Source organism: Micropterus dolomieu, linkage group LG23 (genome assembly GCF_021292245.1).
Source record: "Micropterus dolomieu isolate WLL.071019.BEF.003 ecotype Adirondacks linkage group LG23, ASM2129224v1, whole genome shotgun sequence".
NCBI classification, from domain to species: domain Eukaryota; kingdom Metazoa; phylum Chordata; class Actinopteri; order Centrarchiformes; family Centrarchidae; genus Micropterus; species Micropterus dolomieu.
In genome coordinates this window covers 35,118,311-35,131,010 of record NC_060172.1, presented here as the reverse complement: position 1 = coordinate 35,131,010, position 12,700 = coordinate 35,118,311, and the positions used below count along the sequence as shown (strand labels likewise).

Genomic DNA, 12,700 nt, shown 5'->3' with positions numbered 1-12,700 from the left:
CCACATTACTCCTATTTTAGCTTCATTACACTGGCTCCCAGTATGTTTTAGAATTGACTTTAAAATTCTATTGATCACTTTTAAAGGTCTTCATGGCCTCTCGCCTTGTTATATTTCTGACCTTTTAGTCCCATACACACCAGCACGTACCTTGAGATCCTCGGGCAGAGGTCTGTTGTCTGTTCCAGAGTGTCGACTGAAAATTAAAGGGGACAGAGCGTTTTCTGTCAGGGCCCCGAGGCTCTGGAACAGCCTGCCCGAGGAAATCAGGTCAGCTGAGTCAGTGAACTCTTTTAAGTCCCTTCTTAAAACATACTTTTATAGGAGAGCCTTTCCCGATCTTATTTGACTTTATTTTATCCCTTTTATTTTATTGTATTTTACTAATTTTATATTTATCTGTATTTTAGTCTTTTCAATGTTTTCATGCTTTTATCTTGTATTGTTTTTTGTATTATTGTCTCTTGGGTATTATTGTCTTTACACTTGTTAAAGCACTTTGTAACTTGTTTTTGACAAATAAGGATTATTTAATAATAATCCTTATAGACTGGACCTTTTAATAATAATAATAAAAATGTATTATTATTATTAAAAGGTCCAGTCTGACAAATGGGAACATAGGACACCCCCCCCCCCCCCCATTGTAAGTGATGCCATTTGTCAGAAAATGCTCTATTCCTTATTTTGTGACATTTGGCATCACTTACAATGGAAGGGTCTATGTTCCCAATTGTCAGTTCTCTCCCCAGCAATGAGAGCCTGTTGGGGGCATGGATGCCTGCTGGTGAGGGGGTCATTTTCCTGGAAGTCTTCCCATCCAGGAGAGCAATAAGTCTTGCTTGAAATTCAACCCCAAGTCCAACGGTGCAAACCGTTTGGCTTTAGCACCTTCCTTTCAAAAGTTATTGCCCAAAAACTCACTCGACTTTTGACACTTTAGCTGTTATTTTCTGTCCGCAATGCGGCATATATGCTGCAGCCGGGACAGCCTCTGACAGCTACTCTCCAATTGTCTCCAAAACATGTCAGTCCTACTTGAAATTCAACCCCGAGTCCAACGGTGCAAACCGTTTGTCTCTAGCACCTTCCTATCAAGAGTAATAACTTTTTTTGACATTTACCAAATGGGAACATAGACCCCCCCCTCCATTGTAAGTGATGCCATTTGTCAAGAAATGCTCAATTCCTTATTTTCTGACATTTGGCATCACTTACAGTGGTGGGGTCTGTGTTCCCAATTGTCAGGACAAATGTCATCACTTACAGTGGAGAGGTCATTGAATCCATTTGTCAACTCAATTGTGTCGCAGTGAAGGCCTGACATCAAGCCGCCGTTCCTGTGGGTTTAACGTGTCCCACCTGCCCCATATTTGGAGCGAGCACAGCGTACGTGGCCTAGGACAAGATGACGCGTTCATTTCGGTCAGTTTCCATGGTTTGAAACCGAGTCGGGTCTGGGAGAGGAAAAAACCCGACCCCGCAAAGTGGGGCCTCTCCTGGGTCCCGGGGGCGAAAAAACGCTGACTCTGACAAATGGGAACATTTTGGACATTTGGGACCCCTGCCGGCCAGCCCACCCATTGCTCGCATTGACTTCCATTCGTCTTCCCGAACGTCAATTATGTTCCCAAAAAGAACGAGCCCAGGAGCCCAAACAGAGAAGTAAAGCGGCCGCCAGGGCGCTGGGCAGCGCTGCCCATCCCCCAACGCAATGAGGAGAAGTGCGAAGTGTCAGAAACCCCCTCCCTCGTGTCAAACTGCACCGCAGCGCCCCCCGTGGTATTCGGGGGTAAGGCGCGCATGTGTTCCCGAACGTCGCCAACGGTCCGCTTTGTCCCCATTCAAGTGATGCCAAGTGTCGACCACATTGACCCCGTGTCACGTTTTTGACAATGGCAATACTTTGCCATTCATTTTTCCGTCGAAACGGGAGCATAATCCTTATCCAGGTCATGACACCACTGTAACCGGCTGCTCTTGAGTATGTACTGCACGGCACTGAATTGAACCACAGACCTCGGGTAAGGGAGTTGGACATGCTGACGAGGAGACTATAACCCATGGGCACTAGCGTCGGTCACCAGTGAGTCTCTTAAGGCGTTGGGGAGTGAGGTTTACTCACTGTACAACCTCGCTGGCTTCCGCCACACTCATACCCCTAAACCTCACTCCCATCCAGGTCAGGACACCAATGTAACCGCCTACTCCCGAGTACGTACTGCACGGCCCTGAATCGGACTGGCGACCTCAGGTATGGGAGGTGGATACGCTGACGAGGAGGCTACAACCCATTGGCAGTAGCATCGGTCGCCAGTGCGTCTCTTAAGGTGTCAAGGTGTGAGGTTTACTCACTGCACAGCCTCGCTGGCTTCCATCACACTCACCCCCCTAAACCTCACTCCCATCCGGATCACGGCACCAATGTAACCGGCCACTCCCGAGTACTTACTACACGGCCCTGAATTGAACCGCTGACCTCGTGTATGGGAATCGGACACGCTGACAAGGAAGCTTAAACCCATGGGCACTAGCGTTGGTCCCCATTGCGTCTGTTAAGTCTCGAGGACTAAGGTTTACTCACTGCACAGCCTCGCTGGCTTCCTTCATACTCACCCCCGAAAACCTCACTCCCATCCATGTCACAGCCCCAATGTAACCGACTGCTTTCGAGAACGTACTGCACGGTCCTGACTCGAATCGGTGACGTCTGGTTCGGTGTTGCTTAGTGAGCTTTTCTCACTGCACAGCCTCGCTGGCTTTCATCACACAATGTTATTTGTTAATTGGTCAATGTTCTGTACTTGTACATCGCGTTCCTGATCTTCCAACCACTCAAAGCACTTTTACACTACGTCACAGTCACAGCAATTTTAACCGGCTGCTCATGAGTACGTAATGCAGGGCCCGGAATTGAACTGGCAACCCGGGTACGGAAGGCGGACGTGCTGAAGAGGAGGCTTAAACCCATGCATCACTTAAAGTGTTAGGTAGTGAGGTTTTCTCACAGCACAACCTTGCTTGCTTCCGTCACACTCACCCCCCATGAACCTCACTCCCAACCGGGTCACGGCACCAATGTAACCAGCTGCTCCCGAGAACGACCGGCGACCTGAAAAAATTGCATGTAACAGGAACACTGAAGTTGCACTTGAATGTAATAAATAAGTTACATTTTTTAAAAAGAAATAGGATGCACTTTGCTGAGTAGCACTGTGCCCAAGATAAATTTCCCCTCTGCAACAATAAAGTGTCTATTCTATTCTCTATTCTATTATTTTTACCAGGGAGGCCAGAGGTCAACCGATGATTTTTTTAGCCACAAGCTTATTTTCTTACCAGTGCTGTCGTGTTAGCAGGAAGAGATCTTCTGAGAAAAACTGCAACTAAACCAACACTTGGGTCTTATATACACAAGCCTGCAGACCAGATTTCATCATCAAAGGCAATGTCATGACATTCAAAATTCAAAGTATTAAAAAGAATTTAAAAGAAAACATTCTAACCTTTGGGACTTCTTTTAGGCTCTTATTAGAAACTTGTTAACATTCAAAATTCAAAGTAAAATGTAGTAGAATGGGGGTGTGGTTAATAGTCATACTAAATAAATTACCATGAAAACCAAAAACTGACTGGTGGAGTGTTCGCTAACGATATGCCGTGTTAACATCACGACACTGTGAAGTTTTGTAGACTTTACTGTCTGGCTGGAGTAGCTATTACTTACCCATGATAGAAACTAATGTGCGTAAAATGGAATTTTAGAATTTGAGTTATTTCTGTTTATGTAGGCTATAAGAAACACAACATTGTATGTACATCCCCACTACTTATATCACACTGACAATAATATTTTCATCAGTTTTAGCTGTAGATATTGTGGCCCTATATTACCAAGCATACAATACACAGGCAGGTTGCTGGGCCTAAGGCAGGTACATTATGAAGTTCTTACCTTTATGTGTTGTGTCCTGAATTTACACATTTTATATAGCTTTATTAGGTTGACAATAAAATTAATCACATTTTATGCGGTTGCAATCATTTATATATTGAACAGATGCATTAATGGTTAAACATGTTTTATATAAAACTATTCATGTATTATTATATTTATAAATTGCAACTAACAACACAAACACAAGATTGGAACTTTTTAAAATGTGTGGATGCACCAAAATGAGACAACATTATAAACTACAAAAGACTCAAGAGCAAACCAAAGCTGTAATTCTCAAGATTTTATTAATAGAAAATATTTTAAATGACATTTACCTGCTCTACATGAAAATACCCACAGACCATTCTTTTAACTGAGTACAGTGACAAAACAAAACACTTTATTGCAATGTTAAGAACAACAAAAGTCACACCTCCAGCGTTGGCTGAGACATTTGTTTACCAGATTAAATCTGTCTTTTAGAGATGTTTTTTAGATATCTTACAAATAGACAAATGTCACTGAGTTTGGCTTTGGCCAAGGATAATATTAATTGTAGGACTGATCTGGCTTTGCCTTCATTAATAAAGACCTTAACCTGAAAACCGCGAACCAAGACTTCCGTGGTAGCTGGTTTCACATTTATGTCCTGTGTTAAACCGTTAACCGACAAAGGCCGACTCCCTCATCCATCCATGAGGATCTTTTGGCCGATCTGCTAAGCGGGGCAGGTGCAGTGGACTCCATGAGGGCTGATGCGTATGCTGGGAAAAGGAAAAACATGTTTGTAAAATATATCATCACAGCAACCTCTCAGCTTCAACCATGGTTGAAATGCAGAACTAACGAGAGAAACCTGTGTAAAAGGCAGATCATGCAGTTCACAAGTTGTATACAGTGTTGGGCAGTAGTGCCGCTACAAGTAGTGCCGTTACTAGTTTAACTACATTTCTCAGTAGCTTGGTGGGAGCGTCGCTATTTTCTGAATCAAATAGCTTTTCAGTAACAAAGCTCTTTTATTGGCCGAGTAGCGCGGTAGCTTCCACACACGCTACATTTTCCGATGCATTTCTGAAGGATCAGTGAGTGATGCCCCCGCCACACACAGAATGAATGTTTAGGTTGTTCAGGTTGCAATGTTGCCAGAGCACAAATTCGCTGTGTTATACGTCACTTCCTGTGTCCGCTTTGTGGCGCTACATAGCACTTGACGCTGTGATTATAAATTAATTTTGACGTGTGGATGTCTTCGGGGTGGGACAGTTATCAAGCACGTAAAGTTTTGTTCAGATGTGAGCATGTACACTGAAGTTATAATAACTTCCTGTTCCTCATGGCGAAGCGTTGATCTTTGACGCCATGGACACGCCCACAACTTTTCATCGTCAATGCCTTTAGAAGGCACAGCAGAAATTTGAAGTCAATCGGACTAAACGCCTAGGAGGAGTTCGTTAAAGTACAGAGTGTGTAAATCATCAAAAAATGACCATTAAATCCAAAATGGCCGACTTCCTGTTGAGTTTAGGATATGGGTTCTTGAGGCTTTTTTGTGTGTCTGGACATGATACATATCCCCAGAAAATTTCGTGCATGTAGGTTGAACGTGGACGATCCAATTTTCTAGGCGCTAGAGAGTCATTTTGCCACGCCCATGCGCGAAACCCATAAAATACGAAATTTTACACCACTTCTGACATGTGTGCAAAGTTTGGTGAGTTTGAGTATGTTTAGGACCCCAAAATTGAGCTTACTTTGCAGAAAAAAGAAAATAATCCTTACAGTTTCGCACGGTTCGTGCTCGGGCCCTACTTAGGGTCTTTAAAGGGTTGAGTTAAGATAAAAAGGAGAGATGGAAAAAAAGAGGCTATATTAGATAGGGAGGAGACGAGAGCTAGATTTGAATAGAAAAAACAACAACTCCCAAACAAAGAATTGAAAAGTTAAAGTTGATGGCAGAAAGACAAAAGTCTGGGTATAGACCAAGGCACCTGCAGAGCACAACAAACCAAGAGACATGACGACAGCGAGACAGAGCTACAGGGCCAGATGCTCAGAAATGAGCAGTGATGCAGGAGGCGTTCCACAGAGAGGCGTGCCAACCTGATGCATCACAGGCCCAAGCCCACCTCCATTGACGTCAGTGTCTTCCCAATGCTGAGGACACGGCCAGTCAGACCACCCCTACCATCTACAGTTGAATCATAAAGAACCTAACAGCAAAGTTGAACTTGAAAATGAGCCAAAATGCTCTCACATGAGACCGAGTGCTGACAGAAACTTCACCAAGGAAGAGCTCTCTGTCTCCCCATGATCAACATTACAAACGGTCAGACTGTCAGAGGCCTTGAAAATTGCAACATTTGCTGAAAAAGAACTGTTTGAAGACTGACCTCAAGAGTTTGGGAGTAGGAGTGTTGATAATTTGTAGGAGAAGAAAAAATTCAAAGATAGGGGAAGAAAAGAAAATAGGGACTGATGTTAAATCCAAAAAAGACAGACAACGAATAAGGTTAGCTCAGGAGCTATAAAATAGCAAGATATGTCATTAATAATTTATTAACACAAATATACTGAGTTAATAACTTTGGTGTCCTGCTCTCCTCCATCAGCCACCTGTTACTGAATTTCAGCAAAAATGGATCAGAACATCAAGCATTCCTTGTGTTTTAAACAGAGTTTTAGGAAAAGGGGATCCAGTGGGATTATTTTATAGTAAAACTGTTAGAGATCACTGTCTGCTCTTGATTTGTGCAGAGGAACAGCTAGCGCAGAGCTCCTCGATGTAGCAGATACAATGACAGGCAGCCTTTCAGGCTTGATTTTAAAGAGGCCGAAAGGAGAAGCCTCATTGAAGCCTTTATAAAGCAATTTCAGCAGCACATTGCTACTGCATGCTTAAATTTGATGATTGTGAGTCTTAAATCATGATTGACCTTTGTCATGTATTCCACAGGAACAACCAAGCAACTGGAATGATAACCTGAGCCACATGTGTGATGCTGAACACCTGAGTTAATTTGTTTTCTGTTCTGCAGGTATTATTAGTAAAGTAGTCTGAAGTATGGAAGAATTTTAGTGCACTAATGAACAATTGAGTTTTATTTCAAGATTTACTATTTATACGTCCAATAGCAATGTAATTCAATACACAGATATACAGGAGGTTAGAAGGGTTAAATGGAATATCTAGGAAGCAAACTCATGTTGAAAAAGAGATATTTTCCTCACAGATAGAGATGATAGTTAAAGTTTCCAAACTACAAAGATACAAGATACAGTTGCAAGCAAGGTAAATACTTCTTCGCAGCCAAAGACCAGAGGAGGCCAATCTCCACTGTGATGCCTCGTGAGGCAGACGCAGCAGCAGGCAAGATCAAGCGCGACCTGCACCACCACAGAGACAACTTTGACAATCACCAGCTATGAGTCCAAGTGAACCAGCAAAGGGAAGAACAAGACTGAAACTACAAACGACTGAGCGCCCTCAAATTGGTACCCAGTCTGTTCCCCAAGAAACCTGAGTGCCAAAAAGAGTTCCACAGTACCACAGATTAAACTTTCAAAATGGACATCATACATGTTTATTGGACATTATGCACCATTCTGGAGTGTCACATGAATGATTGTGGAAACACTGTTATGTCTGGTTACTGTATTGTTACACAGAAAGTTCACTATGCACCCTGTGAATGTTTTGATATGATGTGTGCCTTTCAACACATTAGGTGTTATAATTGTTAGCTTGCTAAACCATATAACGAAAGAACAGCTCACTGCATAAAGATATCATTTTGTTTCGAGTGTAAACCATTTACAAGGTATATCAGACTATATTACAGCACGTATAGGTAGTTTAATATGTTAAGCACATTTAAAGGGAAACTCATTTAAAGGGTAATAAGGAGGAGTAATGGAAATCCTTGTCATTATAACTTGCTCAAATGTGTTAGCAACAGTAACAGCCCACCGCATGATTATTGATTATTTCACAACATGTAAACAATAATTTTGGTATTTTCTTGAAGGTCTGCAAGTCTGAGGAATAGGTTTCAGATCTGCAAATACAATAGGCCGCCTATTTTCAGTGGTCACAGTGTTGGTGTATAAATTGTGAGGCTTTACAGCCTCAGAGGAGGGAGTGTTGTGACTTATTTTGGAGCATTATAGCCTAAAGTGTTATCATTAATTACTAGAGCAATGGTGGTCTACATTGTCATCATTTAAAGTGTTATTTTATAGTGTAAAGTTAGGATCACAGTGTTAAAACTCTATAGCTCTGAGTGTCTGAGCTCCTGTGTGTGCTCCCCCTGTATCTAACTGCCCAGGCTCAACAGTCGCACGTGTGCTTTGGGAGCAGAGGGGGGAGCACAGTAAGATCGCATCAAAAACACTTGCAAAGGAAAATTTAGAAGCATTTTGTGAAAATTGTACTACAAAACATACATCAATATAGTCCATCACAGTAAGAATGTCCTGGTTCTAGCACAGAGCACAAACAACACCAGTTTATTCCACAAAAGTCAGAATATGGATGACATGGCATGATCAAGCAGAGTGCATGCAGAGGACACAGAGAGGAGGAGCAGGCAGTCAGGGACTTTCCCACCAAATGCTTAGGCACGTGAAAATCTTGGACTTTCCCAGATTCAGGTGCAGTAGGAAAGAGAGCCAAGAGATGATGTGAAGCCAAGAAACAGAGCTATAAAAGGAGGTCCAAAAAGAGGTGAAAGTCAGTCGTTACATGGTTTTCATGTCGACTCGGGTCTCTGTTCTGGTAACAGAATGGGGCTCTATTTTGCACCGATCTCTGACACACTCCGGTGGAACTTTTGTATTCTAATTGGTTCTTAATACTAATTCTAATCTCTTTTTGTTGATAATAAAAATGTTGGTAAAAGTTCAAGCTTTCTTATCTGGCCCAAGTCTTGAATTTTTACACAACATTACTTGCTCTAGGGAATGCAGGCAGTCACATTAGTCATCCGTCTTTCTTTCCACTCCTCTCTCAATTGCCCTGATGAAAACTCCATATTGCAATGGATCACCATCATAAACAGGAATGTCTCTTGGTGGTAAAGTAGAAGGGAGATTTTGATGAGCAAGAAGAGCTGTGATGTCATTTTGCCTCTGAATTATGTGATAGATATCACCTTGATTACCATCATTAAATACAGGTTGTTGTGTTAGAGGAGTCATATCCTGAGCTCTAACAGACGGTCCATTAGCTCTTTCCTTTGGTCGAACAACCTGTTGCTGGGAAGAAGATTCAGTTCCCATCCACACATTCTGTCTTTGTTGCACTTGATCAGGTAAATAGGTGTTTGCATGTGGATTTAATTTGACTGACGTTTTCTTTTGAGCAGTTCCTTTTCCCAAATAAGAGTTCTTCCCATCAGATACTTTTGAGCTGTTTCTTTATCCCATTGATTCAAGTACATTGATTTTCGCATTGGTTGCTGCCAGTTCAGTCTCAAGTTCCAGTTGTTCCTTCTTCCTTTTCAGTTGTTCTTCCTGTGCCTCCAGGTCATGCTTTTTCTGCAGGGCTGCAACCCTTTCCATGAGAGCAGCCTTTTCTGCCTGAGCTTTAATGAGAGCAGAGGATGTTGAAGATGCACGTGATGAAGAACTTGATTTGTGGTTTGGTTTAGGTTTTGACACATTAGAAACACTGTCATCAGGTCCAATATCATCTGTGATTACACTTTCAGCAATGGTATGTGTTTTATGCCATCCACACATTTACAACCTATATAAAACCATCAAAAGTTTCCTTTTTTTGTTGAAACCAGTGATTTTGCTTTTCAAGTTCATTTTAAGGCAGTGGTAACTTCAATGACTGATTGATTTTCTTTGGCTTCATCACAGATGTTGATTAATTTAATTAATTTAAGTTAGATTGCACTTCATTTGCATTCAATTTCACTTTCAATTTTATTTATATAGCGCCAAATAACAACAACAGTTATCTCACGGCGCTTTTCATAGAAGAGCAGGTCTAGACCGTACTCTATGATGCTATTTACAAAAGAACCAACAGTTCTCACCAAGAGCAGCACTAGGCGACAGAGGCAAGGAAAAACTTCCTTTTAAGAGGCAGAAACCTCGAGCAGAACCATGGCTCAGGGTGGGCGGCCATTTCCCTCAACTGGTTGGGGTGAAGGAGAGAGAGAGAGAGAGAGAGGGCAGGAGAGGAACAGAGAGAAAAAGAGAGGGATGGAAGGAGAGGGGAGGGAGGCAGCCTATACAATATACACACAGAGGTACAGACAGTAAAGGTGATGTTCCAATAGACTAAATGAAAAATGGTACAGATATTTATGGTAGTGTTATTGATAACAATGGTAATGTTAATGATTATAATATCAATAATAATAATAGGACTAGCAACAATAGTCGTTGCAGCAGAGGGTGCCGAGCAGGAACACGGGGGCAGCAGGTGACCCGCAGCCACAGATCCAGACTCCACAGCTCCAGAGCCAGAAAACCTGCAGGAAGTGATAGGAGGAGAGAGGAGAGAAAGCACAAGACTACCGGAAAGGGGAGAAGTTTTGTTAGTAACATGCAATAATGGGATGAGGTTGCATACAGAGGGAGAGAAAGTAGAGGAGAGAGGAGCTCAGTGCATCATAGGAAATCCCCCGGCAGTCTAGGCCTATAGCAGCATAACTAAGGGATGGTTCAGGACTAACCTGAGCCAGCCCTAACTATAAGCTTTATCAAAGAGGACAGTCTTAAGCCTACTCTTAAATGTGGAGATGGTGTCTGCCTCCTGAACCCAAACTGGAACCTGGTTCAACAAGAGAGGAGCTTGATAGCTGAACGCTCTGGCTCCTAGTCTACTTTTGGAGACTCTAGGAACCACAAGTAACCCTGCATTCTGGGAGCGCAGTACTCTGGTGGGGTAGTAAGGTACTATGAGCTCTTTAAGATAAGATGGTGCCTGACCATTAAGAGCTTTGTAGGTAAGAAGAATGAAGAGGCTATGTTCCACAGTACTTTAAAATATCTGTAATTAAACCTCTTCTGAAAAAGCCCAACCTTAATCTCTCTATGATCGTTAGGAAAGCAGTTGCCAAGCCCTGGTAAAAATTGCTAATGAACTCCTAATTGCATCAAAGTACTTGTCTCTGTACTGGTTTAGATCAGATCAGTCTAGTTTAGATAAGATCTTAGTGCTGCATTTGATACCACTGACCATCATATCCTATTACAGAGACTAGAACATTTCATTGGCATTAAAGGAACTGCTCTAAGCTGGTTTAAGTCCTATTTATCAGATCAATCTGAGTTTGTACATGTTTACAATGAATCCTCCATGCATGCCAAAGTTAGTCATGGAGTTCCACAACGATCTGGGCTTGGACCAATCCTGTTCACTATATATGCATCCTTTATATATATATATATATATATATATATATATATATTATCAGGAAACACTCCATAAACTTTCATTGTTATGCAGATGATACTCAGTTATATCTATCAATCAAGCTAGATGAAACCAATCAGTTAGCTAAACTCCAAATGTGCCTTCAGGATGTTAAAACCTGGATGACCTGTAATTTTGTAATATAGTTAAACTCAGATAAATTTGAAGTTAATGAAGCACCTCCGTGGCGCTTTATCTAAAGATATAGTTACTCTGGATGGCATCGACCCACTGTGAAGAATCTCAGAATTATCGTTGATCAGGACAAATTTCAAAGACTTTCTTCAACGATTTTCTGATGTTAAACTCAGATAAAACTGAAGTTATTGTTCTGAGGCCTAAGCACCTCTGTGACGCATTATCTAATGATATAGTTTCCCTTGATGGCATCGCCCTGGCCTCCAGCACCACTGTGAGGAATCTTGGAGTTATCTTTGATGAGGACATGTCGTTTAAGCCTCACATTAAGCAAATTTCAAGGACCGCCTTTTTTCACCTACGTAATATTGCAAATCAGGAACATGTCTAAAAATGATGCAGAAAAACTAGTCCATGCATATCTGTACCATTAATCATTCAGTCTGTACCAATATTACATTTAATGTCTGTGCTTCTGTGTGGATATTGTGTAAGCATCTACCCCCTACCCCCCCATCCCTCTCTCCCTCTTTATAGCTATCTCTCTCTCTTGCCTTTTCTCTCTCTCTCTCTCTCTCTCCCCCTCACCTCCAACCAATCGAGGCAGATGGCTGCCAACCCTGAGCCATGGTTCTGCTCGAGGTTTCTGCCTCTTAAAAGGAAGTTTTTCCTTGCCTCTGTCGCCTAGTGCTGCTCTTGGTGAGAACTGTTGGGTTTCTGTAAATATTATCACAGAGTACGGTCTAGACCTGCTCTTTTATGAAAAGCCCTATGACATACCTGTTGTTGTGATTTGGCACTATATAAATAAAAGTGAATTGATTGTTTTAGGGGTGAAGGGGTTGGTAGTGAGAGCAGTGTTTCCCATAATTAGCCTCTAATTTGGTTTATTATCAACGCTGACTGCCTCATATTGGTTTTCTAATTTTGTTACTAGGCCTATTTAAAATCATATTTGATTGAGGAGCTGTATTGAGGAGCATATATTTGTGCACCACCTCCTCGCTCGCTCGCTCCCCCTTTATTTTGATGATTAGAGAGGCTGCATTTAAATGTTTAAATGTCTGTAATTTAAATGTTTCCATCCGTGCAGTAAAGTCACAGCAAATATCATGGGACAAAACAAAAAACCTGCAGTAATAAACTTGACAGGACAGAGAGAGGAAACTCTGCTTCATGCCCTGCTTCGA

The 12,700-nt window shown here is 42.0% G+C and overlaps 1 protein-coding gene across 1 annotated transcript in view; it reads right to left on the bottom strand.

Moving 5' to 3' along the window:
* LOC123963240 (protein enabled homolog) overlaps window positions 1-3,423 on the bottom strand; it is a 53,521-nt gene extending 50,098 nt beyond the window's left edge. Inside the window, exons 1-2 of the transcript XR_006823143.1 lie at window positions 3,340-3,423; window positions 3,041-3,112 (exon numbers count right to left, since the gene is read on the bottom strand). The gene's annotated coding sequence lies outside the window, so the exon portion shown is untranslated. The remainder of the gene's footprint in view (window positions 1-3,040; window positions 3,113-3,339) is intronic.
* Window positions 3,424-12,700: the final 9,277 nt, after the last annotated feature.